Source organism: Columba livia, chromosome 5 (assembly GCF_036013475.1).
Source record: "Columba livia isolate bColLiv1 breed racing homer chromosome 5, bColLiv1.pat.W.v2, whole genome shotgun sequence".
Lineage (NCBI taxonomy): Eukaryota > Metazoa > Chordata > Aves > Columbiformes > Columbidae > Columba > Columba livia.
The window spans coordinates 58776010-58791814 of record NC_088606.1 but is presented as its reverse complement, the minus strand read 5'-3'; the positions used below and the strand labels follow the sequence as shown (position 1 = coordinate 58791814).

Below are 15805 nucleotides of genomic sequence, written 5' to 3'. Positions count from 1 at the left end.
TTCAACAAGTCACAGGTATTTAATGAGGTAAACTATGTTCAGATACTGCTTAATTAACCTTGTTTCCTTACCGTGAAAGGTGATTCAGATACTGAGTTTTCTAGAACACCATGCATGAATCCAGTGCCAGAAAACAGGGAAAAACAAAATTGGAAATTTCATAAGACTAAAACATCCTTGTTGTTTCACTGCTGAGCAAACTTAAAGGAATGTATTTACATGGATCACTGGAGGTTGTTAAGGCTGACTTATTATTTCAGTATAGCAGGATGTAGTGAGTGGGTTGGGAAGAAGTATGCTTTTCTCTTGAACTTATTATACCTCTAGCAGAGGTAAAGAATGCTTGATTTACCTTCTGCACAATGACATCCAGAGACTTCTGTGCTTCGTTCTACATCATCAGCCAGTTGTGATGTGTTATAAGTATATAACCTTACCTTTTTGTAATTTCTGAGATGGGAATAGTTTAATTAGGTGTTCTTAGCTGAATAACTGAAGTTCAGTGACAATGTTTCAATGTTAATGTTAATTCTTGTAACTGGAGAGAAAGGTCAACTAAATAGGGAAGGTTTTATTTTCTATAGAAAAGCACTGATGTTGTTCTTTTATAACACTCTTTAGGTTATATTTAGACACATTTGTTATTTTGAAGGAACATCTGGTGAGTCTCTGTTTCTGTGTAGTTAGTAGTATTTTGATTCCTTTGGGGAAAAGAGAAAAAGAGGCAGAAAGTTGAACTGAATGAGACTTTGTTTGATTTAGATCTAGCAAATTTAAAGAAGTTTAAAGTACGAGAAAGAAATGCTGTGTGTTTTTGCAATTTTAAAAAATACTTTAACACTGATCCAAAACTAACAAAGGTATTATGAAAGTATTTTACTTGTCTTGTTAGTGTTTTATTTTTGTGGCAAATTAGTTTATTTTTCATTAAAATACATACTAGATTTTTATTTAAGCATTGCAGCTATTTAAATAAAGCTCTTGTTTACTGCTACTTGTATGTTTTCTACAGAATTCTATATTACTTTGAAATTCAGTATTTCATTTATATGTAGGGAAACACGATCCTTCTCCTTCATTGAGCAATCTGCCCTGCCCATATATATATATATTAGTCTTCAGTTGTAATGTTCTTGAATACTTACAGCACAGCTCCAAGAAAACAGTGGTAATCTGCTCTTCTGTTAACTTTGCACTCTCTCTTTTCTAATTCTTATTGAAATACTCAAGGTGCTTTAGTTTCCACAGTCGGAAGACCTTGTGTTTTCTAGTCTGACTTACTACTGGTTGTGAAAATGCAAATAAATGTTTAAGAAAAGATAAGGTATTAAGTGTGTTTTGTTCAATTTGTAAAATCTGGTAACTTCAGATTCTTATCTATATAAATCTGTCAGAGTCAGTGTTGCTGATGAAAGTGAAATTATGTGCTTTCCGGGTGTTAAGAATAGATGGGAAGGCAACATAGGGATCCAGAGAATGGCGTGATGGGGGATGCAGTTTCATATCACTGGGTTTGTGATCGCAGTCAGGTTTTCTGTGCCTATTCCATTTATGGTATTGAGGCAAATAACTTGTTCCCTAAGCTATTGCTGGTTTGTGTGCCATGTTTGTATGTGGAAGGAATATGAAATACCAGGGACAGCAGAGTCACCATGGCCAAAATACCAGCTTCTGCAATGATCTCTTATTACAATCTTGCTATCTTCAGTAAACTAGATTTTCTTTTTGTCTGAACAGATTCATGGTTCATTGACAACAGGGAAAGTCAGACTTGCGTTAACAAGTTAAGCATAAACAGATTTGGTTAAATACGGGTGGCAGAAGCGTTCCTAATTAAACAGGTAAGGTAAGGATAACATGCAGGAAACAGAGAAGGCAAGAGAAGATAGCTTTAAATTTGGCAATGTTACTATCAAAGTGCAGAGAAGGTGCGGGCATTCTTAACATTTCTACACTTCTACTCACCTCCACTGTGCCAACTTATCTGCCTGCTGGTTTTGATCTACGTTTGATAGAGTTCTTAAATAGAGGTAGTATTTTGTGTTTCTTATATAGCAACATTTTCAGAGTAGAAATTCTTCCTTTGCTCAGTTAGCACTTAACGTGCTGGAATTTGGATGTTTAGATATTCCTGTAGTAAGTTTAATAACTTTAAGGATCTATTCCTCTAATAGTTTTTGTACGTAGTCGTTAAACTCTTCCTCCATAGCTTGATGCTCCAAACTTATGCAAAGGACTGCTTATTTATTCCTTCTTTTTTAATAGAGACTTTAAAATTAATTTGGTAGCACTTTGAAGGGAATGGCCAGAAGGATGAGATCTCAGTTAAAAGCAAAGGACCATCCAGATGGGCTTTTAAACATGAAGTCACTTATGTGTTTCCACCAAATTGTGGTGGGAATGAACCAGATGCAGGGATTAAACAAGAGTATTATAAAAACTCTTCTTATACCCCAATTTCCAAATTTCTAAAATATGCAGGGTGCATGTATGTTTTAGTTCAGATCAGGAATGTGCTTTTGGAGTAAGTCTCCTAGTTATTACTATTTACTGTTCTTTAGCTCAATTTGTCAAGCAGTCTCTACAAATGCGTATAGTCTGTGGATGTAAAGTCCTCAGCAGCACTGATTTGTTCTACAGACCTTCTGGTGGGTGGGTTGTGCTATCTGCAGATTCCCAACTGTTATAAAGAAGTTCTGCAAGTGATATCCTACATTGCCCAAAATTCAAAGGAGTGTGACATTCCTTTTTCCTTTGCTTCTGTGGTAAAACCTTTCAACATTTTATGGCTCCTCTCTGGTTGTTTTGCTGTGTATACTCCAATTATTTACTTCTTGTGTGGAAATATTTACTGCGGCTAGGAATGGTAACCAAAGAAGAAATAAAGAAAGATAAAGTAGTTTAATATGCAGTACCAAGCTTTAAGTATGTAGAATAGTTAAAGTGAAGATCGTTTGTTCTAGTAATCAATGTTGTTGGGCAGCTTTGTGGTCAAAAATATGTTTTGGTTTGGTTTGTTTTTTTTACCTTTGTACTTTCTTTATGTTGCTTTTCTTAAATCGCATTTTGGGCAAATAATGTGATATTGTTTGTGTGTAGCATTAATAATTGTGGACATGGTCAAGGGATCTGTAAGAAAATACCTCTTTAAAAACCTCAGTTTAGGTAAGTAGTCATTGTTTACTTGGTGTTTGCAACACACTGAACTATACCTACAAAGTGAAATATTTCGTATTTTATCTTAATTCTTTGAGGGAGGACAAATTATACCCTGAACAGCTCAGAATACTTCACTTTTGATTCAAGAAATAATTTATTTTCAGCAACTCTCATGAAGATTCTTCTTAGAATTCTGCATTTCTTACCATACTCTTTTAAATGGCTAAAAATAGTTTCAACACACACAATATGTAATAGATTTATGGAAAATTCTTGCTGCAATATTCTCAAAATATACTCTGCGAATCCGTTGGAATAGGATGCGTCATATTTAGTCATGGTTTAGGATGAGCAAGGAGCTACATCTTAAATTCTACGGGTATTTTAAAATTACTGAACAATGCTTAGAAACATTGTCTTGCCAAACAGTTTTGTGGTAAGAATTCCTCTAGTTTCAGGAAGTAATTTTTCATTTTTCTGATAATAAAGAGGCCAGTTAGAATAAAAAACAGGCAGTTAAATTCTGAATATTCCTGATGCATTCAGAGACAGGTGATAGTTCCTTCTCACTGCAGGTGTGTGGATATTTGGCAGAACTCAGCATGTAGATGCTTTTGTAGATCTCCCCAATGAACATACAGCCATAACAGACACTCAGGAAAGAGAGGGAGAAAGGGAGAAAGAAAGAGAAAAGGAAGAAAGAAAGAGAGAGAAAGAAAGGCTTTGAAGAATAACATAAGTAGAATTTTGTAACGCTGGAAGTAGCTTCGTCATTTCAGCCCCTTTTAACTTCCAACAGAGTTGTGAATTTTCACTGCTTGCCAAAAAAATAGTAGTTCTGACATGGGAAGCCATGGAAGAAGCCCAGATCAGCTCAGAGGGGACTCAGGCCCCTCAGTCCTCGTTCTGGTACCTGAACTTGTGGCACTTTTTGGAGCAGAGTTTGGGTCGTCTAAGAGCTGTTAGTGGCACTTTCAGGAGGGTGTTTTGGGGCTGACACTGAATCGAAGGCTGGAAGGCTGGGGGCACGATGACACGTGGACTCTATAAGCCGACTCCTCCGCTGGGCATTTTCTGACTCGAGATGTTCTTAGTTGGTCAGTTAAATAAGCTTCATGGCTTTTTATTGTTTGAAGGAAGCACAGTGTACACATAGCAGGAGCTATGTCCTGGAGTGTTATAAAACTGATCTAACTGTAAAGGTAATGAGGCACTGACATTTTTAGTTTGGGCTGTACTGTAATAGGTGTGGGGTTTTTATTGTGTCCTTCTGTATAAACAAAAATTCTGCAAAAAAATCAGAAAAGACAAATCCTATGTATAAGATCATTAGCTTTGACTTTATTTCTTAAATTCCTCCTCATTTAATAGCCTCTACTCCTAAGTTCCTACTGCAATTACCTCTTCCTTTGAAGGGCTTCAGCAGATTCTGACCACTTCTAAAGATGGGATTCTCTGTAGGAGGCTAATTGGTCTGGTCAGCTACGTGAATTTGTACAGAGTTACTGAAATCTTATGCTTTATAAAACATATCACCTGTGCAAACATGTCCCACAGTTCTAATACTTCTGATTTTTTTTTAATAGGTTCAAGAAAGCAAAGTGAGGAGAGGAAAAATATATGATGGCAGACTAACATTCAGAGGTGAGATATACAGATAAAACACATTAAAACCAAAGCTCCTTGAGTTTAAAGGGACATTGAAAATGCTGACATCATAAGACAGCTTTGCAAGTGAAATATATAGATCTCCTTAGTCCATTTTTTTAAGAGCTCTCTAACTTCATTGAAGAAAAAAAATCTCAAATGGTCAGCTGGGTAACAAGTATCTGGAAATGTAACAAGTGGTTTTTTGTTTTCAAATGTGGGTAATGACACTCATGCTTATCACATTATCCCTCTTCTTTCCTCATACCTGCTCTTTTCTTAGGCCAGAAGCATTCATATTTACAGGAATTAAGTGATTCAGAGCATCCGATTCAAAGGCTGTTACCCATGAATTCAAGACAACTTTACAGAGGGAGGATAAATACAGCATATTCTCATCTCTCCTTAAACATGATTTGGTTTAGGCATTGGTTTCAGATTGAATAAATAACTGAATACAGAGTTTAGAGACTCCAGACACCTTAAGTAAATTGAGTTAAAAAAATTAGGGGGCATTGTTGTAGTGAATAGAAGGCAATGTGTTTTACAGAGAAGTGGGTATACTTCCAAGTAATTACTAAGAGCAGATCCTGCTGCTAATTCAAACAATAACATTTTCTAATTATATAGGGCCAGATTTTCTGGTTTACAGTTTCCCAGAGAAAAACTCTTGTTTGGGAAGGCTGGGGTAGAATTTTCCATCCTCTGCCCATCCTTCTGCAGGAGCAGGGAAGTAGAAAAAGGTGTTCTTGGCTTACATGATGCATGCCGGGGTGGTGATGCAAGCTAATGAATATGTTACACCTAGTTTTCAATTAGTATGCGCCAAAATGCCTGGTAATTGAGGCTGTAGTGCCTTTCAGAGATAGCCAAGCATTTTTCATTTGTATAAATAGTTGTGTTACATGCATAGCAAGATGGTGTTTTCTACTCTTTTTCAAAGGAATAAATGAAGACCCAGAGCTGTAATAGACTGTGACAGAGCAAGAATAAAATCTAACATTACACAGTAATGCTGGAAACCAGCAGTCCTCTGTTATTTCAACTGTAAAGTAACACGTTCCTTTTAGTAACACCTGCAAGGAATTATTTTAATAACTCTTTGCAATATCTTATAACAAATGTACATATTAGGAGAGTGTAGATGTTACTGTCTATAGCTACAACCCAACAAGTAGGAAGCTGTTTCTGATTTGAGGGGTTTGCAGGAAGACAAGGATTTTGCAACCAGGAAGAGCAGGTGATTTATTTTTTTCCTGGTAACATAGGAAATCTTCAGGCCTGCTAATAAAATTCATTTTAGGAGACTTTCCGTATTCCCAGATGGAAGCTGAGTGTCTGTGCAGACTCTATGGCATATGGTCATTGTAATACTAGAAATTTTCTTCTTACTTTCACTTCGCTAAAAGGAAACATAATAAAATTTTCTTCTCTGCATTACACATTTTAAACATGGAGAAAGAAGACTGACGTATTCCATTTGCAAAGGTGAAGTCAGAATATTTTGATCTTATTAAAGCTACTTTATTTGTTTTCAAACCAGATTCCAGCTGAGGGTGTGTAACACTTACTGAAGTAACATTTTCAGCTGTAAAAACATTGTTTGAAAATTGTGCTCTAGGTTTAATAGCAGTTGACGTTTCTTTAGCCCATCCTATTAAAGTCAATCCAACTGTAGGTGGTCACAGCTCTTGTCTTGAAATCTCTGTATGTGCTTTAGAATTAGAAGATAGAGAATTAGGGAAATAATACAGAGAATTAGAGAAAGAATATTGGAAGGAAGGGTATTAGTACACACTCCTGACTTCCTGGTGAGAAAACACGAGTGAAAACATCTGTCTGTAAACAGTGACCTGCTGTTTGGTCCATGACTTAAGAAAATACTTTGTTCCCTTAAACTGCACTCTGTCCCTTCATCCCTAATGTCAAGGATGGATGGACATAACTTTGAGAACTGACTTAAATATCTGACCTTGCAAAATCCATTTTTTAAATTGCTTGGATTTTTTCGATGTGGCAATACACAATACCAGCTGCATAGTGCAAGTTAAAAGAAAGGGAGTGGAATGCACCAACTTTCAGCATGGGCTGGCTCTAGTACCTTTGCTTTCATTTTCACCTGAAATGCAAGTTCACTTAGTTTTGAATTTCCCACTGCAATGCTGAATGTTTTGCTTGCTACTGAAGATAGAGCTCACTTTTAAGAATTCTTAATTCTCAGACAGTATTTCTTATCATCGCCACTTTGTTTTTAGACAAAGATGTATTTATGTGGAGAGTGTGCAAACGCCCAGTTCACATCCCTGTTGATTCCTTTCCTCTGTGTCTCAAAAACCCCAGGTCATTTAGGATAAATTTAGAAAACTAAACCTGTGGTTTAAGCATTTCCCTCACAAGATGGCAGCATTGCTTCAGGGAATAAAATTGACTGCACCTTTCAGGATGTCTTGAAGTTTTTAATATTCCCTTTTTATCCAGTAGGTGAGAGAAGCTCTGACAGATGTGTTCATTTGTGTTATCTGAATTTACATATAACATCAGTCACCGGACTGGTTGAGTGTCATTCATTTGCTTCGATGTTTGCAGGCTTTGTGATGGAAATTACTTACCAGGACTGTAATGAGTTCTGTGAATTGCATTGAAATTATATCATTATTTTGATTCTTTACCATTATTATAGTGACTGTAGTTGATACTGTAGTTGCATTTCTTGAGACTTCAGCTTCAAACCTGGAATTTTATTGCTTCAGTTGCACTAAGCAGAAATATCTTACAGGAATTTTAATTTCAGATTCATCCATGTTTCTCTTCCCATGCACTGAGTGATTTTGTCCTTTCAGGACTTGATCCTACTCCCTGAAGTCAATGGCTGAGTCAGAATTTTAGGGTAAGTTCTGTAAGGAGATAGGAAAAGCAAATAAGAAAGGTTAATAAAGTAGTGTGGGGTTTTTTTTAGTTTTTTATTTTATTTTGTTCCCTATGTAAATAATCAGGCACCATGAAAGAGCTGCTGTTTGAACCATTAGAAGCATCCGTTACCTCTGGGCTATCCATTGATTGACTTCAATCAATGCCAATCACTGATTGACTTCTAAAGGACTTAAGTCAAGTTTATTTCTGATTCTGAAACCAGATCTACCAATTTGGCCTTACCCATAAACAATAAGAAGTTTGGAAATACAAGAATCCTCACTATGTTGTTTTGGATGCAGCTGAGCCCAAGAATAGAGAGTTTGCCTATGGTTCTGATTATACAGCATGAGTTGTGAGCTGAAGGATATTTCTAATTCATATGACTGTTTTATAGTTGTTTGGATATTCCACTTGGCAAAAATTCTAACAAGACCATTTTCATTCTTAAATCAGGAAAGCATCTTCCATGATTGCCTGGAGAAATGTCTCTTTTATACTTGAAGTACTGAAGAAAACATACTTTGCTATCCTGAGTAGCAATGGTCATTATTTCAAGGAAATACTGAGTGGTATAACACTTTAACAACAACAACAATTATTTAAAGTCTTTTATTTTAATTTTCTTGAAGATTTTATGCTGAGCACAAAAAAAGAAAAAAGCTTGCCTTTCTTTTAATTTGTCACAGTCCAACATGTTAAGATCTGGTTTTACTGAGAGTTGGTCACTTAGTTTGCCCTTCTAGGACTAAGGTAGGTTTAATCTGCAAGCAAACTTTCTACTAACAGCTCAAGTCATTCAACTTTGTGTTTAGAGACATAAAAATTCATATCTTTATACTTTCCCAAACTGGAATGTATGAATTGACTATTTCACTTCTTCTTTAACGTTACTGGAGATTTTTATTGGTGCAGTTCTGCTAATCTTCAGTGATTCACAGTACTGCCTCTCAAACACTAACTTACTCTTAGTATCATTTACTTTCGTGGCTCAGAACACATTTTTCTAAAATTGCTGAAGGAAGAAAGCCACGGATATAAATGATATTAAGAGAATGAAGTCAGGCCCTTGTGTACTGAAGAATGCTGAATTCTGTTCTTTCCTTCCTACTCCAGCATAGAGACTGAGTAAACAGAAGAAACATACATGATGGTATCTTCATTGGTAGAGGCTGGTGGCTCCACTTTAACATATCTTCTGGGATGCTGTAAGAACTGAAGTGGAACACGTGGACAGCAAAGTGTGAGAGCTTCAGAGAAGTAAGTTCAAACACTGAGAGTTGTTTTGGCTCCTGCAGGCCAGCACACCTCCATCATTCCAGCTCTCTTAGTCTAAAAAAACCCAGAGAGCATGAATCTAACCTCCTGCTCACAGAAAGCCTGTGATATTCTCCATGTGCCCTTTGCTGCTTCCCTCCCCGCTCGCTCATCCTGGCAGCAGAACAAGTCTGGCCTTGTGAGCTTTCAAAGGGAATTGAAAGACATTCTGCTTTAAAGAGGAAGATAATTCAAGGGCTAGCTTGTAGCAGAAAATTAAAGAAACTAAATAATTGAGGTTATTGGTGATGAAATGCAATATTGATCACATTCAAGTCTAACCTACACCATTAAAAGTCAGAAGCTATTTTTTAGCAGACTGTATGAAATGAATTTCTCTTTTTCCTAGTGGATGGGAATTCTTGTTATAAATGGGTCTCAGTGGTTTAATCAGCAGTGACAATATGTGTGGTCTTTTATTCTAGAAGTATTGATGTACGTGTTGAAGTCAATTTATTTTTTTTTTTTAAAGCATTAAAAATGTGTTTGGCTTTTACTGTGTTTTTCAGGGCTATTCAGAAGCACACTTGAAGGAGACTGGTGAATGAGGTACTCTTAACCTTTGTAGTGGCACTCGTAAGACAAAAACTAAACTTTTATGAGGTAGCTTTTATCGTGTGTGAATTCTAGAAGCACTTGTGTCTACCTGACCCACAAACAAACAGACAATTTCATTTTTAAGGACTTGAAAGTCAGTACTTTCCACACATGCTTAATACAAAGCACAAAAAGAAAGAAGAGAGATAATGCTCTTCCCTCTAAGTATTCAGAGAACATAATAGGAAAGCATGTAAAAAATTATATGCATCTCAAATGGTTTAATGAAATGCTGAATTTTGGTTTTATTCTCATTTTTAGTATGGCCTATTTATTTGCAGTCCTAGAACAATACTCATCCAAGTTTCTATTATGATCCATATATGCAATTTTCATAGGATAGCTTTATATTTGTTTGCCACTCTTGAAATGTTGATTGACTAAAAATTATCAGACATAACATAGGAAGAACTGGGAGCATCTCCTTTTTCAATACCTCACTTCAGTCACGGAATAATTTGCAAAGACACTGTTGAGGATGACCAGATTACCAAAATTTGTTTCTCACTCAGGAAGACTGAAATGTTCTGCTTTTAATTCCCATCCTATTTTACTTCTCTGTGCTTTAAGGATTTATGTTGGCATTGCAAAGAGAGGCAGAGATGAACATCTAAATGCCAGTTGGTTCATATCCTGATAAAGGTCCACCATTAGAAAATTGATTCTTCAAAAGCATACGTTATGTTGTAATGTTCATTAAAATGCTTTTCAGTAGCTGAGTACTGCTTAAACTCATTGGATGGCTCTGCATTTGGCTTCTGTTTTACCGCATATAAGATGTATTGAAACCCTAAACTTATAATTAAAGTTTCTGACCTTTATATAATGCAAATGTGTCAAAAGAGAACTTACTCTGAAATGGATAACTAGACATATGGCCAAAATGTCATTCATACTTTTGTTCAAAAACATAATTAGAGGAACATATGTTATATTCTGAACGACAATGTTTCTACTAATAAAGGGAAGGATTTATGAGAAGTCTTTGGGCCAGATTCCAGTTTCTCTTTCTGCTACAATACATGTGGAATGAACCTAAAGAAGTAAAATGTCAGAAACACGAGCTATTGCTTGCGAAGATTTTTATATTGGCATGTTTGAGATTAATATATGTTCCATTTGGTGTACATAATTTTAAAGTGGCAGTAATAGTATATGTGGTAATTATGATACATATTACCAAGTCCTAAGTCTATTGTATCAGCTTACCTGGAAGATAGCACAGTAAATAATTTTTGTGCTTTACGCAGTATTGCTAAGAAGAAATTTGGTCATATTTCATCATTTGGGGGCTGGGGAGAATTAAATAAAACCTAAAAGCAGTAGTATTAAGGTGAAGTGCATTGAAGTATAGGCTGTTAATAAAAAGAATATCTAAATTATTAACATAAAAAAAGAATAATTCTAATTCAAGAGAGTTGAATGGTGGCTGTCCTGAAGAGTAAAATTTTGTGATTTACTCAAGCAAAGGGCTTGATATTTATCTATGACACAGGCTACTTCACACCCCATTTTCAGATAAAACATGAGATTGTTTTGACAAAGGAAAGCAAAGCATATTGCTCTGAGTAACACTTTAGCTTGTTTACTTCAGAAGAACCTGTATAAAGTAAATTCTCTTTGTTAAGTCCTCAGGTCTTTGGGCTGTTTATTCAGGAATAATTCATAACAAATTAAGCAAAACAGGAGTTTGTAGACTGTAGAAGAACTTTTAATGAAACATGGGCTGTTACCTGATACAGCAGCATTAAGCCTTCCTAAGAGACTAACGTCTTTATGATACATACCTTTCTGTATCGGAGCCATAAAAAAGACATCATTTAAGGTTACAGTTGATATATTTGATATATGAAAATTATATTTCCTAAAATTATATTTTAAATATATATTTATCGTTCATCACACTTGACAGATGAAAGACTGTAGATCCGTACATTCAGTTGCACAGTTGAAGATGATGTACAAAAGAGAAGGAAAAACAGATTAACTGTGAATAACAGTAAAGTGGGAGATATTGGAGGGGAAGCTGAAGGCTCTTAGAATAAAAAAGAAGGTAAATTAAAAGTCATTAAGGAGTTTGCAGATAAAAATGAAAGCAGGAGAAAGGCAGGATGAAGGCAGAGGTGTCTGCATGAATCATGAGTAGTGGAAAGAGTGGTCAGAATATATAGGAATATGTTATTGTAAAGAAGGTTTGGGGTTTTTTTTCTGAGAATGTTAGGAAGCTCTCAGGAATCTGGGCAGAGGTGTAAAGAAACAGGAAGATTCAGGAAGCTTTCAGTCTCTAAAGAAGTGTTAAAATCCCAGAATTCATATTGGCTGTTTGGGACTCCGTACAGTTCCAGCAAAGGGCAGATTATTTTGCTCAGTTTGGGCACAGGCCTATATGGAAACAGCATATTCAGGAATCGCAGGAGGGTTCTCAGCAGATTTGGAGCAGGAATAGAAGTTGTACATTTGAATGCAATGGTTTAATTTTTTATGTTTATTGCAGAAATCCTAGATTATAAAAATACCTGTCCCTGAAAGATACTTGACAAGGAGTTTTCTTGTAGAGGAAGAGCAGTCGGAAGAGAAAAGGGTATTTGTTTCTTGCAGTAAGTATGGAAAGCTGTATTAGTTTCCAACATTATCAATAGCAAGCTTAAGTGGACAGAGGTTTTTTGAAAATGAAGGGCAGAAGCAGAGCTATGCAGAGACAGATGGCACTAGAAATAGGTGCTGGAGGAAAATTAGAACAACAGTTTGGAAGAGAAGAAATAGGGCAGCTAAGTGGTACATGAACTGTTAAGGAACGATGAGTTAGAAAAGATGGGTAAGAGGCAAGAGCATGGGAATGGGAATCAGAAGATTGGTGGAAATGGAAAACAGACAAAAACAGAATAGTCACGGAACTGTGAATGTGAATCAGAAGTTATTACAGAGTCACAGAATCACTGAATGTTAGGGATTGGAAGGGACCTCAAAAGATCATCTAGTGCAATCCCCCTGCCGGAGCAGGAACACCCAGATGAGGTTACACAGGATAGGGAGTTAAGGCACTGAAGGGAGAGAACAAGCAAAGATGTTATAATATCTGCATGTACAAGCACAGGCATGTCTCAAGAAGAGCCAGAGGCCGCAAATGCATTGCAAAGAGCAAGTTTTATTTTAGTTACCTCCCTACTGGGGGATCTCTGAAGTCGCACCTAAGCTCCCAGGCAGAGGTGACACCAGCGGGGACGCAGGCGCTGGTCAGTTCAGCCCTGCTGGAAGATCACCGGGCCTGCTGAGCTCGCCTGTATTTCAAGGCTTCAGGCAGGCGCAGCCTCCCGCTCTTTCTCACAACAAAGCAGGAATCTCAGACATAGTGATAAGGTGCCTGGAGTTCTCACAGGCCTATGTCATCCAACACAGAGGTTCCACTCATCAAGCACACAAGGTCAGCAAAACAATTAGTGTGATGTATGCGCTTTTTTCTACAGACAAGTGCAAGTCGCTTGAGCGTATTTACATTTAACTAACCTCCTTGCCAAATCTTCTGCTATATCCCCATACAATATCCTATGTAAGAGTAAATGTTATGATCCTTGTGATTCCCAAAAGGTCTGTCACAGATCATAGTCTGTGATGTCGCAAGAAAATCCTTAGTGCACTCAAAGGAAAGCCTGCTAGGATTTCGTATCATTAAGACTTTTCTCCACCTAAAGTAGAAGAGGCCAGATAAATCCAGAGAGTGTCCATGGATTAAGAGAAGCACCTATAATAATACACCATCCAAGAGCTGCAGACTGCGTGCTTTCCTATGTACATTTGTAGCTACTTCTTCTGCCTATGGCATCTTCCCCTGCTGTGTTTTGCTTTCAAGGGAATCTGTTCCTCCAGTGTAGCTGTAGGATCGCCCCGGTTTTCTCCAGAACTAATCTCTTGTTAGTTATGGTTAACTCTTATTGTCTGCAGTCCCAGCTCCTGCCCGCTGGGATTCTCCTGCTGCTATTTGTGTCTCAAGTACCCAACCACATGGTTGTGTGGCCTTGGAAATGGAGGCAGGGGGGTGGATTTAGTACAGAGAAGTGGAGCTTACATGGAGACCAACAGTTCTGACATGAAAAACTGATACAGAAAAACATGGTCAGCTCAACTGCCATTAGCACATTTAACAAAGCTAATGTTATCAAAGTTATTAAAACTAAAACAAGATTTAGGCTCTGAAAACTTCTCTGCAAGATACAGAGCTGTGCTACATGTGCAGGAAGAGCTTTTGTAATTCCAGTCTCAGGAGGGGAGAGAAACGGAGCTGTGTGCAACTGATGCATATTGATGTGTGACCTTGACACCTGCGTTACCAACAACAAAAGTTTGAGGCAGCATGTTTTTTGGAGAATATTTGAAGTAAGATTGGAAGAACAATCAACTGAGAAACAGAACCCTTGACTGTATTGTAATAAAAACAAGCACTAACACCTGCTGTGAGTTTAAAGCCTTTTTCCTGCAAGATAAAAAGTCCCCAAACCATCCACTATCTGAAATTTTCAGTATAATATAATGGAGTAAGCAAATGCAATGCCTTTCATTTACAAATTGTCTTTACATTTTTGAGATATGTTATTCATGAGTATTAGGTGCATAATGCAATACATGTTTGTAACAATCTATGTAACATGCTAGTCCCTTGCTAAGAAATGAATTGGCATAAGAAGACCTTTATGATTTCTCTTGAATGAGTAACAGGTAGTGGTGAAAGGTATGCATGGTATTAGCTCGAAGATTGCTAGAGAAATTCTGCAGTACCTTTTGCAATGGTACTTGCATATAATAATCTGAAATTCTCTCTTAATGCTGAAATATAGAGTTCAGATTTAGTAGCAAGGTCCTGTCCTAAGACACTTGATATTTATATTGCATACAAAGTGGATTTTTTTAACCATTTAATGTTTCTGGACACCCAGTTTCCTTGTGTTTCCATGTTACTGGGTTAGTTCAGCTCTGAAATGTGCTGCTCAACGGCACTGAAGTACGTTGTTTCGATTTGTTCCATTTGCAGGTGAGGAAACATACCTTCTAATTGTCTAGCCAGAAATCCAGTGCTGGAACCAAAAATAAATTAGTTCTTTCTAATTTGTGTCAAGAGGAATAAAGACTTTTCAGACTACATTCTGCCTTCATGGCAAGTCTTGTCTTCTAACTATAGTAAAATGGGATGGTATTTGTTCGGCATTTGAAAGAAGCAGTGAAGGTGCTCTGAAGGAAATGCCGTGTGGATTATATAAAGAGTTTAGGTTCCTGACTGTGGAGACAGTAGCTTAAGAAAGATTATGTGAATATTTCTGGTTTGGTTCAGACTGGCTACAGATGGGCCATCATCAATTATATTGTTTAAAGAGTCTATAAAAGCAGAGCCTTGCTGAATCTGATGATTCCAGCAAGCTCACTAAAACGAGTTATTTTTGGAAGTAAAGAAATAAGAGAGGACATGGGATCTGCACTGAGAACCTAATTCTCTGTTTGTTTAGGGCCAGGAAATGAGAAAAGCAACATTACAACTCAGAATAAATCTGGCGCAAACCAGTAAGGATTAAGAACTAAGATAAAACTGACCTCTCTGCAGGGGAGGAAATCAGGCTGATGGATGTGTCTAGTTGCCTTGGTGGAGAAGAGATGACAGGAAAGTTTGGTTTTATTTTGGATTGGATTATTGTCTGGAAAAGGCAATCACAAGTCCTTGGCAGGGAGTTTTGTTCAGCTCTCTCACCCATATTTTCTATGTGACGTCTTGTACTTTCTGAGGTCCCTTTTTATAGCATCGCTCCAGATAACATTTACAGTCCTGTCACCTAGAGTTTGGAAGCCATGTGTGAAATCTTGATAGTAATGAAATGCATCTTGTTAATTTAAAATACAATAGTAATTAAGTTTATGGATTTCCAATATTGTGTGCTATTGAATGTTCTTAAACTAATCCATTAGTAAGGATTAAAGAACTGTGATTCTGTGATCTATGCAATGTTTTCACTGCTATTTCAGCACCAGTACTGAATCTGTAACCGGGAGAACTGAAGTTACGAAATTAATTTTGAAGTACAGCAAAAGGCTAAGGAACATAGAATTTGAAAATGGATCTTGACAAATTCAAGGAACGAAGTATTTGACTGGCCAGGAGGTTCTTGAATATTGTAAATAGATTAGAAGAAGTTCT

General features: G+C 36.9%; 1 protein-coding gene across 1 annotated transcript in view; it reads left to right on the top strand.

Annotated features, from left to right (window-relative positions):
- The window catches only part of GALNT18 (polypeptide N-acetylgalactosaminyltransferase 18), a 334832-nt gene that overhangs the window by 12835 nt on the left and 306192 nt on the right, over positions 1-15805 (top strand). The window contains exons 2-5 of the mRNA XM_065066196.1: positions 4746-4803; positions 7647-7693; positions 8833-8976; positions 9543-9582. The gene's annotated coding sequence lies outside the window, so the exon portion shown is untranslated. The remainder of the gene's footprint in view (positions 1-4745; positions 4804-7646; positions 7694-8832; positions 8977-9542; positions 9583-15805) is intronic.